Source organism: Myotis myotis, unplaced genomic scaffold, assembly GCF_014108235.1.
Source record: "Myotis myotis isolate mMyoMyo1 unplaced genomic scaffold, mMyoMyo1.p scaffold_m19_p_10, whole genome shotgun sequence".
Taxonomy (NCBI): Eukaryota; Metazoa; Chordata; class Mammalia; order Chiroptera; family Vespertilionidae; genus Myotis; species Myotis myotis.
In genome coordinates, this window is record NW_023416314.1 from 14,263,075 (window position 1) to 14,279,387 (window position 16,313).

Consider the following 16,313-nt stretch of genomic DNA (forward strand, 5'->3'; position numbering starts at 1 on the left):
CAAATTGAGACTTTATACATTAACCCCACCACTTCTCATCTGCACTCTCCCCCAAATCTATCCTCTTTGCCTCATGGGAGGCAGTATGAATGTTGTGATTGAAAGTATGGACTGTCTAGTTAGAAAGACCTAAGTTGAGACACAGGCAACTGTTAAACTTCCTGGATGTTTTTTTCTCATTAAAAATGAAATACTCTAACTCACAGTGTTGTCAGAATTTAGTAAGAAAATGCTTCAAATCCTTAGCGACGGATCTACTATGTACAAAGTAATTAATAAATGTTTGTTTTATTATTGAAAATTTCTGCTTCAATGCTAATGAATGGCAACATTTTAGCCTCTCAGCTGGCCTACTAAATAATGTATTCAAACATCTTGAAAGTGCTGCTGTTGTTGAGATGCAGTTTACAAATGATGCCGATATTCCCAAATTGGTCATCGGTTAGATGAGCATTTCTTAAAACAGTTCAGGGATTCCTGGGGGTCCCTAGACTCTTTTAGGAGGGACACTTTCATGGGGTCTGGAAGATCAGATTCTCTTCTTAAGAATACTAGGACATCATTTGTTCTTACTCTCAATCTCTTGAGTTTTCTAGAGGCCACTTGATGTCTTACATCCCCGGAGATTGACGGGAGATGCAGGTGTGGGAAATCAGGGGTCTTCTTCTAAGCTAGACTTGAGAGACATTTGCAAAAAATGTAAACCATGTTACTCTTCTCAATACATTTTTTTTTTGTTTTGGAAATATAGTTATTTTTCATAAAAATGTTATATTAACATGTGATTGGTCTATTACTGACCTTTTAAAATAAATTAATAAAATCCTTAAAAATGTGTTTTAATTTCTGTTTTGGTAAATGTTGGTAGGTATCACTCACATAATCAAAAGCTCCTTGGTGTCCTCAGTAATTTTTAAAAGTGTAAGGAGTCCTGAGTTCAAAAAGTGTGACAATCCCTGAATTTGACACATTATGGTCGATTAAATGTGAAATATTATGCAGTCATTAAAATGTCACAAAAATTTTTTGTTGATAAGGAAAATATTCCCAATATATTAAGTGACAATAGCAGGTTATGAAATGATGTGCTATGTTATCCTGTTCTTGTTTAAAAATGTATGTGCATATGAATAAAAGATGATTTTAAGTGTTTATGATTTTTAGCTTGTCTACATTTTTTTTTCTGCATAATTAGCATGGATTGTTATAGTAATAAGAAAAAACACCCTTGGTTTTGAAAAAAAGCTCAGTTTACTAACGTATCCATGGGTCTGTTTCTTGTAAGAAACAGACTCATGACTCTGAAGATGTACATTTCTTCCTCCATCTGATTACAATAGAAAAATGACTTTAAAACAGTACAAGTGAAATTCTAGTAAACTATACTACATATTTTTTGGGAGGAGGAATTTGAAACATTCTGAAATAACAGATAAGCGTGTTCACCCAAAGTAACCTTGAAACTTGACAAAGCATTTAAATATGGACTGAACCAAATTTTGATGTTCTGGAAATACACAGTGCTGCGAAGGTAGAACAAGCTGTTCATAGATAAATCTCATGTCCTGTTCTAGGGGCTTTTTTATTTATCTTATACTTAATACTACAAAATGGTAACTTGTATTTTTATCTGATGGTATCAGCAGGATAAGATTGTGTGGTCCTTTGGAGCAGGGGCAAAATATTAAAATAATTTTGCAAAAATTGCAGTGACCGACAGAGAATTCAATATGCAGAAGGCACTAAATAAACACTGGAAAGATTTAAATGTTGCATCTTTCTTTCAGAATTATTATCCCACTCATTCATTCTCATTCCATGTTACAACTTTAAAAGGTCTTGAGATAAGTCAAGAAGAAGCTGGAAAATTCTTAATATAAAAATGTTTAGTTATTCCTGAAGTTTAAAAAATAAACTTCTATGCTACAATCTTGTATATAAAGTGTCCCAAAAATGTATACACATTTTGAATGATTATAAAGTCAGAGTTTATTACATACAGTTCATTTTCAGAATTGAAAAGAATCTACAGAAATGAGTAAATTTTTTGTCAGTGCCTGTTTTCAAACTGATGACAGTTTTGGTCCAGGCACTGCTGATAACGCGAAGCAATGGAATCACAAACATCAAGAATCATTTCACTTGGTATTTGTGTGCCTTCAATTCTTCAACGGATGCGGGCTTTGTACCTTAAACTTTATCTCTTATGTATCCCCATAAAAAAGTCTAGTGGATGAATTTTCTTTGTTCAAAGCTTGTTCTGGCTGAAAAGAAAGAAACATCAATTGAGCTATCAGCTGTTAATGTATGCATACAAGTTTTTGGAACACTCTGTAGATGTTTGCTACTTAAAAACAAAACAAAACTTTCTAACTAAGCTGCTGACAGATTTCACACGCTATGGTGTTAATGCCTTAGTTGAGATGATCAGTGGGTTAGGAGGCTGCTTGGGTACCTCCTACAGGGCAGTGTAGAGAGATGAGAGGTGAGGCCATTTTCCAAGTGTGGATTAGTTTATTTTTTTGCTACCAACAGAATTTGGTGATGGTGGGTATGAGGAAGAAGGGGAAGTTGGGTGAAGCAAAGATTTCTACCTTGGGGGACAGGAGATTGGAAAGACCAACAACAGAGTCATTGACAGAAGGAAGAGATTGAAGTGTGGCAAGGAAGTGGATAGAAAGGATTCAGGTAAGGGGACCTTGAGACTGAGTGCAGCCTGGGACTTTTGTGCTAGGTGAGTACCTGACTTCTAGAGTTTTCTCACCATTAATGGGCATTATCTCCCTTCAGGATTTTTTTCCCTGCTGCTCCCTGATGGTGGGAGACATTTCTGACCTCAACTTCCCTTGATTTTATTTATGTACTAGTATGTCCTGAGTGTCTACTTTCTCCAGCTTCTAAGACCAATTAGAAAGGTTCCATATTACCCCCAGCTTCATCCAATGACAGTTGTTTGAAATTCATATTAGAACATTTGTTTGTCCAAGTTAGTATGTGACCTGGGTGTTTTCTATTTCCTTCTATATTCGAAACTTTTCACATTGTGGTTAAATTTCCTAAGCAGGAAAACCGGTTCTTTTTACAATTGGTATACATGTCTAGAAAACAGAAGTAACCATTTCCAAATCAAGGGAGTACAACATTGATCTTGAGAACGTGGAGTTCTGGCAAATAGACTCTATTTTGTAATAGGTAGAACCCCAACGTGAATCTCAGAATAATCTGATTTATTGCAGATGCCCTGCCCTTAATTAGCTGTGTAAATCACTTCATCTCTTCAGGCCTCAATCCACTCAATTATAAAATTAAGGGGCAAGATAATCATATAGAGCAAGATGATGCTAATAATTTTCATAGGTAATATGTATCGATTACTTACTACAGCAGGCACTGTGGTAAGCATGTATATTATTTCACCTTCTTAGCAATTTTACTACCTCTTTACCTCACCTTTCTAGGTGAGGAAAATGAGGCTTAGGGAGTCTAAGCAATATACCCAGGTTCAAATGCTGGTCAGTATTGCATCTGAATCTGGTTCTATCAAATTCCCAAGTTCTTGCCCTTATTCACTACACCACTGCTCCTCAAAGTCTCTGTTACTTCTTCCTAGAATTTTCATATTTGAAAAACAACAAAAAATTATATTGAATCATGGTGATATCTTCCTCCTTGCCAAAATCAAGGAAGACTGCTGGAGAGCCAAAAAAATCTTTAAAAACTAAAACTGGGCCAATACTTGATTTTGATTGATCCTCCAACATGTAGAGAATGAATGTCATCCTGTACCTGATGATGGCACTGCCCACGTCCCATTAGCAGTGAGGGGAGGCCAGGAATTGCAAGGATGTTTATCGGGGTTTGGATGGTGGTGAGCTGCCATGGTCCCCACCTGCAGCTAGAGCTCATGATTCATGCAGAAGGGAGTGCTGTGGCCATGGCATAGACATTGCTGTCCTGAAGCTTAGGCGGGTGCATCACTTGTAGCTGGATGTTGGTTAATGATAACTACCACTACAGAAGAGTTTAACCTCTGTGCCAAAGCAGTAAGTTTTGCTGGAGGCTAATTCCAGCAGGTCTCAAATGCAAGAAGTTTCATCAAAAGGTTGATGGAATTTGAGCTTTCAGCAGGGCTAAAAATACATATTACTGCCTGCTGGAATAGCTGAAAGCATTTCCCCAAGCCTAAAGATTTGCATATATTATTGCCTGCTACTGGAACAGCTGAAGGCATTTCCCCCACCCTGACAATGCCTACTGTATACCAAACCTTGCCTTTTGATATGTATATCTGCTTTGCTATAGGGCAAAATGTGTGACTGAAGAGCCCTGGGTCCAGAGACTCAGAGAGAACTTGGTTACTGAAGCCAGGTCTCCTCTGCTCCCCCATGTATTCCAAATTTATATTTCATGCCTAGTCTTTTTATTAATTTACTCACAGCCCTTCTCCAGATTCCTGAACCCTTCTAGATGCTGAGAAACACCCTGGCAAGTTTAAAAACTACAGTCCTGTGGGTGGAAAAGGTGAAGAGATTAGAAAAAGAACAATTAATTAATGAACAAAAAGAACTAATAAGCAAAATAAAGACAAACTCAGAGAGCAGGCTGACAGAAGTTGGGGGGGGGGGGCGGGAGGAAGAGGCTAGGTAGAGGGTGTGGAGGGATAGAGCAAAAAAGACAGGGACAACTGCGTGATGATTGCCCAGGGTGGGGGAGTGTGAAGGGGGCATGGGAGAGGGTAGGGGAGGTTATAGGGGGGATAAGTGGTGATGGACAGAGACGTGACTTGGGATGGTGAACACACAATACAGTGTATAGATGAAGGCAGGATAGCCACCTAAACTATTTGAAATTCTTCTACATGGGAGATTTCCATTGCATTTTAAAAGCAGCCAAATGCAAAAAGCTAAATTAATGCTGTGCAGTAATGAAGTATTTAAATGCATGGGTATGTCTTACATTCTTTATATCTTCTACTACACCTGACTCTTAATAATGATAATAATAGCTAATACATATTGAGTGGCTGTCAGCCAAATTGAGTCTTCTTAACAAAATTACCAGCTAGCTACTATTATGAGAATTTTGCAGAAGAAGAAATTGAGGCTTAGAGAGAGGTTGGATTATGAGCAGTTCATATAAATCAAATTTTATAAGCAAAATTTAGTAGGCTTCCATTGTGATTAGAAAATTTAACCTCCTAAACCTGGCCTTCAGGCCCTTTATAATATGGGCCAGCTTATTTCTCTTATTTCTTCCCCTCCTTCACTATGCTTCAGTCTCAAGGACCTTCTTTTTTGTTTTTGTTTTTTGTTGTTGTTGTTAATCCTCACCCGAGCATATTTTTTTTTTTTGCATTGATTTTTTAGAGAGAATGGGGTGGGGGGGAGAGAAATATCAATGTGAGAGAGACACATTGATTGGTTGCCTCCCTCACATGCCCTGACCAAGGCAGAGTGGACCTGCAACCCAGGTACATGTCCTTGACCGGGAATCAAACCCATGACCTTTTGGTGTGTAGACCTTCTCTCTAACCACTGAGAAACACAGGCCAGGATGGGCATTCTTTCTGTTTTGAACCCCACATAATCTTGCCTGAGAGCCTCTGGACTATCCGTTCCCTTGGCCGCAGATCCTTGAGTGCCTAGATAATTTTGTGTCAATCAGGTTGCTTACCCAATCTCATCTGTTAAAAGAGGCCTTCCCTGGCTGTTCTGTTTAACTTAGCTCTCTCCTCCCCAGAATCATTCTCTATCACTTTTCCCTGTATCATTTTTGTTTCATAGCAGTCGTCACTCTCTGGAATTATTGGGTAATGCAACTCCTTCGCTCTCAACCCCTCTAGGGTGCAAACTCCATGAGCATGATGTCCACGTCTGTTTTGTTCACTGCCCTGTTCCTAGGACCTAGAACAGTGGGCACTTAGAAAGTATTGCTGAATGAATAAAAGAGTAGCGTGACCCAAGTTATAAGATTAGCCACTGGTGGAGCTGCAATGTAAACTCAGTTCTCTCTGATATAAAAATTAACTCAAAACCATTTGCTATGACATCTAATAGCCATTCAGTAAACACTGTTGATTGGTCCCAGCAGCAGTGTTGTCAGAGACCAAAGACAGGGGCTCAGTAATTCTCAACCCCCATTAATGAGCTCTGGTCAGGACGCTCCATTTACAGGCTCTGTCATTTGTGATAAGCCCCCAAATCCTCCAAATCTGAGTTTCTCTGTCTATAAAAAGGAATAAAAAGGGATAAAAACTCCACTTGCCTCACATAGTTTCTGTGAGGATTGAATGAGATAAATATGTGAAAACTGCACTGAAGTATCTAAAACATATGAATGTTTGTTTTTGTCCGAAAGAAAAACACATATTTTCTCCCTCAACCTGTTCCCTGGAGTCTTTGTAAATAATTAATTTATTTTTAAAAATCCTCACCCAAGGATATGTTTATTTTTAGATATACAAGAGACAGAGAAAGAGGGGGGAGGAGAGAGAGAGAGAGAGAGAGAGAGAGAGAAACATCGATGTGAGAGAGAAACATACTAGTAGATGGGTTGCCTCCCATACCTGTACCTGCCCTGACTGGGAATCAAACCCACAACAATTTTGGTGTATGGGATGATGCTCCAACCAAGTGAACCACCTGGCCTGGGCCCTGGAGTCATTTTCTGTTGTAGGGAAGATGGGGTGGTGAGACAGAGAGCAGTGGGTGGAAGGGAGACACTAAGTTCTGTTTGGACAGTCTTAGAAGCCTGTGTACTGAGATCGAACCTGAATGCAGTCTTGTCCAGCTTTCAATTCAGCAGACACAGGGAGCAAAATACACCAGATGTGTTTGAATTTACTTTTTCTCCCCCAGTTCCTGGGGATAAACCTGCCCCCGTGAACATTAGTTTCCCCAAGAACTTGACCCTCTAGTGATTCACTCTATAGTTGGAAGAAGCTCCCATGTCCCAGAATACAGACAATCACCCCAGTAGGGCTATGGAATGGGGTGTGTAGATAATTGATTCAGTGACCCGCAGGATCTAGTTTGCCATCACACAGCTTGCAGCGAATTTGTCATAGCAGCAGTGTCCATAAAGGTGGATGTTTTTGTCAGATTTCACTTGCAATTCTTTGAAGACTTTATATACTGAATTGTCTTTGCTACATTGTTAGAAGTTCAAGGAGACATAAGCAAGAGGATTAATCTCTGTTTTAAACAGATGCTTACCATATTTGCCTATGAGTTGAAGAGGAGTGGGCGGGTTCTGAGTGATTCGGTCCACTTGCTCACTTTCTGAAGGACTCAATGGGTGTTTATCCAAGCTCAGGTGGCTCTTTTGGGACAGAGTTGGGACCAAAATTCAAGTCCTCTGATTCTCAGAGCAGTCTCTGGTCACACCATACCTACAAAGAGTAACATTTTTATTTTGATTTTTTGAGCTTTTGTACTTGTTTCCTTATTTTTCTCTTGCCACATGCTACTCTTCAATTTAACACTAACTGATTGACAAGTATAGGTTTCTGTCTTGTAAGCCAGTGTCTATTCCCCTTTACCCAAATCATTACAAATCTAGAAGTTTGCTCGCAGAGATATCCAGAAGTCTTTTTGTAGCTGCTGAAGTGCTGGTGAACTTGGAGTGTAAGTGGAAAGTAGCCTAAGTCTGCCCCTAGAAGTGTTTCTCGGCTGAAAGAGGCCATGTGTTTTAAAGAATGACTTCATATCTTCGATAAGCTTGAGTTAATAGACTTTTAAAATTACTTGCTATGTCGACTCCTTTCTCCCTCAGAATTAAGAGGCTAGTATATTCTTTTAAATAAACGTTTTTAATTGTGGTAAAGTGTACATAATATACAGTTTACCGTCTTAGCCATTTTTAAGTAGATAGCTCAATAGGGGGAAGTATATTCACATTGTTGTGCGGCCAGTCTCCAGGACTTTTTCATCGTGCAAAACTGAAACTCTATACACATGAAACAGCTTCCTATTTCCTCTTCTCCTCAACCCTGGCAAACACCATTCTACTTTCCATCTCCGTGAATTAACTACTCTAGGGACCTCACGGAAGTGGAATCATATGGTACATTTTTATGACTGGCTTATTTCACTCAACATAACATACTCAATACTGCAGTCTTCAAAGAATTGCAAGTGACATCTGACAAAACCCCATCCACCCTTAAATGACATTGCTGCTATTACAAATTAATTTTCAGCTGTGTGGTGGTAAACTAGAAAGTGGGGTGGGGGGTGTTACAAAACCCAGTTATCTACACGCCCTATTCATCCATGTTGGAACATGTGTCAGATTTTCCCTCCTTTTTAAGGCTGAATAATATTTCATTGTATCTACACACCACATTTCGTTTTCTCAATAGACACGTGGGTTGCTTCACCTCTTGGCTACTGTGAGTAATGCTGTTATGAACATGTGTGAGCAAATATCTCTTTAAGACCTTATTTTCAACATTTTGGATATATGCCCAGAAGTGGGATTGCTGGATTATAAAGTAATTCTATTTTTTTAATTTTTTGAGGAATTACCATACTGTTTTCCATAGTGGCTCCATTTTACATTCCCACCAACAGGGAACAAAGGTTCCAATTTCTCTGTCTTATCATCAACACTTATTTTGTTTTTCTTTAAAACTAAGCAATCTAATGAGTAGGAGGTGGTATCTGACTGTGGTATTGATTGTATTTCCCTAATGATTAGCGATGTTCAGCATTTCTTCAGATGCTTGTTGGTCATTTGTATATTATATTTGGAGAAACATCTATTCAAATCCTCTGTCCAATTTTTAACCTTTTTTTAAAAAAATCTTGAGTTGTAGGAGTTCTTTTTATATTCTAAATATTAACCCTTAACAAATATATAATTTGCAAATATTTTATTCCATTTTGAGGAATAAAATTTGCAAATATTTTATTCCATTTTATTCCTTTTTATTCTGTTGATTGTGTTCTCTGATGCACAGAAGTGTTTAATTTCGGTGTAGTCTAGTTTATCTATTTTTCCTTTTGTCACCTATGCTTTTGGTGTCATATTCAAGAAATCATTGTTTAGTCCATTGCCATCAGGCTATCCCCCCTATGTTTTCTAGGGGTTTTCTAGTTTTAGCTCTTAGGTTTAGGTCTTTGATCAGTTTTTCATTAATTTTTGCATATGGTATGAGATAATGGCCTAATTTCATTTTTTTTTCCATGTGGATATCCAGTTTTCCCAAAACCATTAATTGAAAAGACTGTCCATTTCCCATTGAATGGCATTGCTACCCTTGTAGAAAATTATTTGACCATATAAGTGAGGGTTTATTTCTGGGCTCTCTATTTTATTTAATTGGCTTATATATCTATCTTATGCCAGTTTTGAAATCAGTAAGTATGAGACCTTTGACTTTGGTCTTTTTTTTTTCAAGATTGTTTTGGCTATTCAGAGTTCCTTGAGATTTAGCATGATTTTTAGGGTAGATTTCTCTATTTCTGCAAAAAAGCTGTTTGGGGTTTGAGATTAATTTAATCCATAGATTATTTTGGGTAATGTTGACATTTTAACAATATTAGGTTTTCCAATCCATGAGCACAGGTTGCCTTTACCTTTACTGTGTCTCCTTTAATTTCTTTCAGCAATGTTCTGTAAATTTCAGGGTATAAGTCTTTTGCCCCCTTGATTAAATTTATTCCTAGGTATTTTATACTTTTTGGGCTATTGTAAATGGAATTGTTTCTTTTTTTTTTTTTTTGCATTGATCATTGTTAGTGTAGGGAGATATAACTGATTTTTGTATGTTGATTTTGTATCCTGCAACTATGCTGAAAATTATTTTTGTTTAATCTTTTTGGTTTTCTTTTTTGTTTTTTTGTTTTTCACCAAAATGACTTTTATTTGTATTTTCTACAGAAACAGTGAGTGGTAATTCATGGCACTTGGTAATTTGTCCAGATACGAAAGAAGGTATATGAAATCATTAAATGCCATTTTGAAGAGTCCTCTGTTACAAATTCAAGATAGGCCCGTTCCACAAAATCTAGTACTGTTCCTTCAGTATTTTATAAGTGGAATTTTCTTCTACTTGTATCCATTTCCCGGGGCTTAGGGACCCATTCATATTCACCATATTTAGAATCAAAGGATCCATTCTGAAGATATCTTAATTTCAAGGTAAAACGTGGTCCAAGTTCCTGAATTCCCACTTTCTTTTCACTCTTGAATATATATCTGTGAAATCTGAAGAAGATATAATCCCATTGATTGTGGAATGTGGCAACCTGCCTTCCAATATACTGAGGAACCTGCTCATTTTAAAATGAGCAGTTGGTCCATTTGGCAAGTGACTCAGAATTAATCCATTTGGTGTTTTACAATCTTCATTAATAACGATCGGATCTGTGAAATCTCTTGAGATGCACTGTGGAATAATTCTTTTCAGAGCCAGCCCTCTTCTGTAATAAACATGTGAGTTTGGTGTAACCGTGGAAAGCTGTTCACAGAGTCGTACTGTTCTACCATGAGGTCTACTGGATGTTGTAATGAGAATCTTGGGAGAAGTTTGTCTGTTGAAATAAGAAGCAAATTCATCTGTAGCTTCACCATAAGCAACCTCTTCATCATTAGGTCTACTGTGGTTTCATCATATACTCGCTGGTTGTCAATGGCCTTGGGTATAGGCTTTGATGGAGCCTTATCACCGAGAGCCTCTCTCTCTTTTTTAAGTTTTTTCTTAGCTGCCAGCTTTTCCTTCCGCTGCTACTGTTTCCAACGCGTGAACATTACATTCTTCAGCAGCGCTCTTGCGCTTCAGGTCTTTCTTTCGGTTGCCGCCAGTCTTCTCCATGGTGTTTCATGGGTTTTCTACTTATACGTTATGTTGGCTGCAAACGCAGGTCATTTTTCTTCTTCCTTTTCAATTTGGATGACTTTTATTTTTTTCTTGCTTAATTGTTCTGGCTATTACTTCCAGTACTGTGTTGAATAGAAGTTGTGAAAGTGGGCATCTTTGTTTTTGAATAAAAAAAAAAGTATCTCATGTTAAAGGGAATAGGAATGTATACCAAACTGATTTCAGAGGAAAACTTTGAAGGTAGTAAAAAGTCAGAAGAATTTCTGTAGGGATAGTCTTAGGCTCTTGGGTTGCTTTTCACTCTCAATGTGCTCCAGCCACACACCACATTCTAGGCCACAGTCACATGTGATCAGCCACTATTGCATTTAACACACATTCATGGACGAGCAGATGTTAATAGAAGCAGTGAAGATTTAAAGAACAAGGTGCAGGGTCCTTGCTTTCATGGAGCCCACAGTCTAGTTTGGGTGCATGTATGTATTTCTGGTGGGGAGGGATAAACTATAGTATAATCAAATAAACAATAAGGAAAATTTTGGAATTGTTAAGTTTTATAGAGAACATGCAACATGATGGCTGGACAGACTGTGACTAGGGGATGGTTAGGGCCATCTTATTGGAAGAGATGACATTTAAGTCATGAAGTTAATGAGGGGAAGGACCCAGCCATGTGCAGACCTGGTAGCAGTGCCCTTGATAGACAAACCGTAGGTGCACAAGTATATGGCAGAAACAAGTTTGTCATGTTCACTATTTTTCCTCACTATTTGTATCTCCAGAGTATTGAACTTGGTGTCTGACTTTGGTAGACACTCAAGAAATGTTTATTGAATAAGTGGGGTTGGGCATATGGTAAACATCTTAAGATGAGATGAAATGTGCACACTTTGTTTAATTTGTTGAATAAAATTTGTTATTTCATAGACTCCTGAAAAACCTGAGGCAACAGATAAACTTCCTCAATTCTCCTTCATTTTATTTCTCCATTCCCAAGCTACAGCACTGCACTGGGGATTGGAAATGAGTTGCGTGTTGGGGCTATGGCATTCACTTAATTTTTCTCTCAATTTATCTGAGCTCAGCTTTTATTCAACAAATTAAACAAATATGATTTAAGACCTACTGTCAAGCATTCAGATACAGGCCCTTTTTGGAACATAGAGAGTATTGGGGATAGAAATATTGCACAAATTATTGCATAATTTATTTTTAACTATAATCATAATAAGTACTATTAAGTAAAAGTTCAATGTACTGTGGAGGATATAACTAGAGACCAAATGTAGTCCAGAAATCTAGAAAAAGTTTATTTCAGATTTGTAAAATATTATGATTGAATTAAATATTTTACAACTTCCTTTTTGGCTTTGAAATCATGTTTCCACATTCCTACTTTATTTATCTTTTCTTCTTTATTGAATTTATTGGGGTGACATTGAAATATAAGATTATATAGGTTTAAGGTGTCCAATTCTATAATAGATCATCTGTATATTGTATTCACCACCCAAGCCAAGTCCCTATCACCATTTATCCTCCCCTGAACTCTCTTCTACCCCACCCCATGCCCCCTTCTCCTCTGGTAATCACATAATGTTATCTGTGTCTTTGAGGTTTATATTTTGCTTAATACCTTTCTCTTTTTTACCCAGTCCTGCAATTCACTTCCCATCAGCTGTCAGTCTGTTTTCTATCTATGAATCTGTTTCTATTTTGTTAGTTTATTTAGTTCATTAGATTCCACATATGAGTGAAATCATATGGTACTTGTCTTTCTCTGACTGGTTTATTTCACTTAGCATGATGCTCTCTGGGTCAATCCATGCTGTTGCAAAGGGTAAGAGTTCCTTCTTTTTCACTGCATAGTAGTATTCCGTTCTGTAAATTTACCACAGCATTTTATCCACTCATCCACTGCTGGACACTTGGGCTGCTTCCCAATTTGGGCTCTTGTAAATAACACTGCACTGAACATAGGAGTGTATAAATTCTTCAGAATTATTGTTTTGGGTTTCTTAAGATATATTCCCAAAAGTGTAATTGTTGCGTCATAAGGCAGTTCCATTTTTAATTTTTTGAGGTAACTCCATACTGCTTTCCACAGAGGCTGCATTAATCTGCATTCACACCAACAGTGCAGCAGGGTTCCCTTTTCTTCATATCCTAGCCCCGTGGTCGGCAAACTGTGGCTCGAGAGCCACATGCGGCTCTTTGGCCCCTTGAGTGTGGCTCTTCCAAAGCCTTAGGAGTACCCTAATTAAGTTAATAACAATGTACCTACCTATGTAGTTTAAGTTTAAAAAATTTGGCTCTCAAAAGAAATTTCAATCGTTGTGCTGTTGATAGTTGGCTCTGTTGACTAATGAGTTTGCCAACCATTGTCCTAGCCAGTACCTGTTTATTTTTTTTTGTAGAGGCCTGGTGCATGAAATTTGTGCACTGGGGTGGGGAGGGGAGTGGTTGTCCCTCAGCCCAGCCTGTGCCTCTCACAATTCGGGATCCCTCGGGGGATGTAGCAGTGTGCCAAGCAGCAGGAGGCCAGGGAGGAGCCAGAACCGAGGTCGGGCGCCATGCCGCTCCTGCTCATCCGGGCCCATGCGCCTGCTGCAGCTGCTCGGTAGTGCTGCCACAGAGTCAAGAGAGGCTCCTGCTGCCGCAGCTGTGCTCACCAGCTGTGAGCCTGGCTTCAGGCTGAGTGGTGCTCACCCTGTGGGCACCAGGGTGCGGCTCCTGCCTTGAGTGTCTGCCCCCTGCTGGTCAGTGCACATCATAGCGACTGGTTGACCAGTCGTTCTGGTCATTCTGGTTGCTCCGTCCTAATGGTCGCTTAGGCTTTTATATATATAGATATGGTATAAGAAGGTCTAGTTTCATTTTTTTTTTTGCATGTATCTGTCCAATTTCCCCAACACTATTTTTTTTTAATATACTTTTATATGTTTTTACCTCATTTGTCAAATATTAACTGAACACATAGACATGGATTTATTTCTGGGTTCCCTATTTTGTTCCATTGATTCATATGTGTTTTTATGCCAGCACCATGATGTTTTGATTACTATGGCATGGTAGTATAGTTTTATATGCAGTAGTATGATTCCTCCAATTTTGTTCTTCTTTTTCATGATTGCTCTGACCATTTTGGGTCTTTTGTGGTTCCATATAAATTTTTGGAATATCTGTCCTAATTCTGTGAAATATGCCACTGGTATCTTGATAAGAATTGCACTAAACTTATAGATTGCTTTGGGTAGTATGGGCATTTTAATAATGTTAATTCTTCCTATCCATGAACACAGTATATGTTTCCACTCATTTGTTGCTTCTTCAATTTCTTCAATATTTTATAATTTTATAATTTTAACATCCTTGGCTAAATTCATTCATAGGTATTTTTTTTGAGGCAGTTGCCAATGGAATTGCTTTCTTAGTTTCTCTTTCTAATAGTCTATTATCAGTGTATAAAAATGAAACTGATTTCTGAATATTTTTGTGTCTTGCTACTTCACTGAATTTATTTATCAATTCTAGTAGATTTTTTTAAAAAATATATTTCATTGATTTTTTACAGAGAGGAAGGGAGAGGGATAGAGAGCTAGAAACATCAATGAGAGAGAAACATCGACCAGCTGCGTCCTGCACACCTCCTACTGGGGATGTGCCCACAACCAAGGCACATGCCCTTGACCGGAATCGAGCCTGGGACCCTTCAGTCCGCAGGCCGATGCTCTATCCACTGAGCCAAACCGGTTTGGCAATTCTAGTAGATTTTTTATTGAAATCCTTAAGGTTCTCTATATACAGTATAGAGATAACCCCTCCACTGGTTATCTGCAAACAGCAACAGTTTTACTTGTTCCTTTCCAATATAGATGACTTTTATTTCTTCTGCTTCTTGTCTGATTGCTGTGGCTAGGATTTTGAATATTATATTGAATTAGATTGTTGAAAATGGACATCTCTATCTTGTTCCTGATTGTAGGGAAATGCTTGTCATTTTTGCCTATTAAATACTAGAGGCCCGGTACACAAAAATTTGTGCACTCTGGTGGGGGGTGAGGGGGGTCCCTCAGCCCGGCCTGTGCCCTCTCACAGTCTGGGACCCCTCAGGGGATAACCACCTGCTGGCTTAAGCCCGTTCCCCGGGGGATTGGGCCAAAGATGGCAATCAGACATCCCTCTGGCAGCCCGGCAGGCCTCAGGGGATGTCCACTTGACAGCGGGGAGCAGGCCTAAACTGCAGTCGGACATCCTTAGCGCTGCTGAGGAGGCAGGAGAGGCTCCCACCACCACTGTTGTACTGGCAGCCATCAGCCTGGCTTGTGGCTGAGCAGAGCTCCTCCCATGTGAGAGCGCCCTGACCACCAGAGGGCAGGTCCTGCATTGAGCGTCTGCCCCCGGTGGTCAGTGTGTGTCATAGTGACCAGTCATTCCCAGTCGTTCTGCTGTTAGGGTCAGTTTGCATATTACCCTTTTACTATATAGGATAGAGGCCTGGTGCATGGGTGGGGGCTGGCTGGTTTGCTCTGAAGGGTGTCCTGGATCAGGGTGGGGGTCCTGCTTGGGTGCCTGGCCAGCCTGGATGAGGGGATGATGGCTGTTTGCAGCTGGTCGCACCCTCTTCAGGGTGGGGGTCCCCACTGGGGTGCCTGGCCAGGCTGGGTGAGGGGCTGAGGGTTTTTTTCAGTCTGGTGGGTGACTGAAGCTCCCAACCTCTCTGTTTTTTCTTTTTCTTTTTTATTCTTGGATTTATTTACCTTCCATGGCTGTCACTGGAGCTGAGAGCCAGCTTTAGCTCTGAGGCTCGGCTCCAGCTCTGAGACCTCGGCTGCTGAAAGCAGGTATCTGGGTTTGTTTGGCTTCTATAATTGTAACACTGTTGCAACTCCAGCTCTGAGGCCCGGCTGGCTGAAAGCAGGTTTCTGGGGTTTGTTTAGCTTCTATAATGGCAACATTGTTTCTTAGAGTGCAGCTCAGAGGCCGGCAGCAGCAGGCGGGGAACCTTGGCTTCCTCCATCGCCGGGGCAACCAAACCTCCTGTTTGCTTCAGCTGCCTGCTGCCGACCGCCATCTTGGTTGGCAGTTAATTTGTATATTGCCCTGATTAGCCAATGGGAAGCATGTCAGAGGTACGGTTAATTACCATGTCTGTCTATTATTAGATAGGATAATTCTGGCTGAGCATTTGTCACATATGGCCTTTATTACATTGATGTATCTTCCCTCTATTCTCACAATGCTGAGAGTTTTTTCATAAATAGGTACTGAATTTTGTTAAATACCTTTTCTGCATCTATCAATATGATCATATGATATTTACCCTTAATTTTGTTTATGTGGTGTCTTACATTAATTGATTTGTGGATATTGTACCAACCTTGCATCCTGAGAATAAATCCCACTTGATCACGGTGTATCATCTTTTTAATGTATTACTGGATGTGGTTTGATAATATTTTTTTGAGGATTTTAGTATCCTCAAATA

General features: G+C 39.3%; 1 pseudogene; it reads right to left on the reverse strand.

Annotated features, from left to right (window-relative positions):
* Positions 1 to 10,012: 10,012 nt before the first annotated feature.
* LOC118662672 lies at positions 10,013 to 10,819 on the reverse strand (annotated as a pseudogene).
* Between the last annotated feature and the right edge of the window lie 5,494 nt (positions 10,820 to 16,313).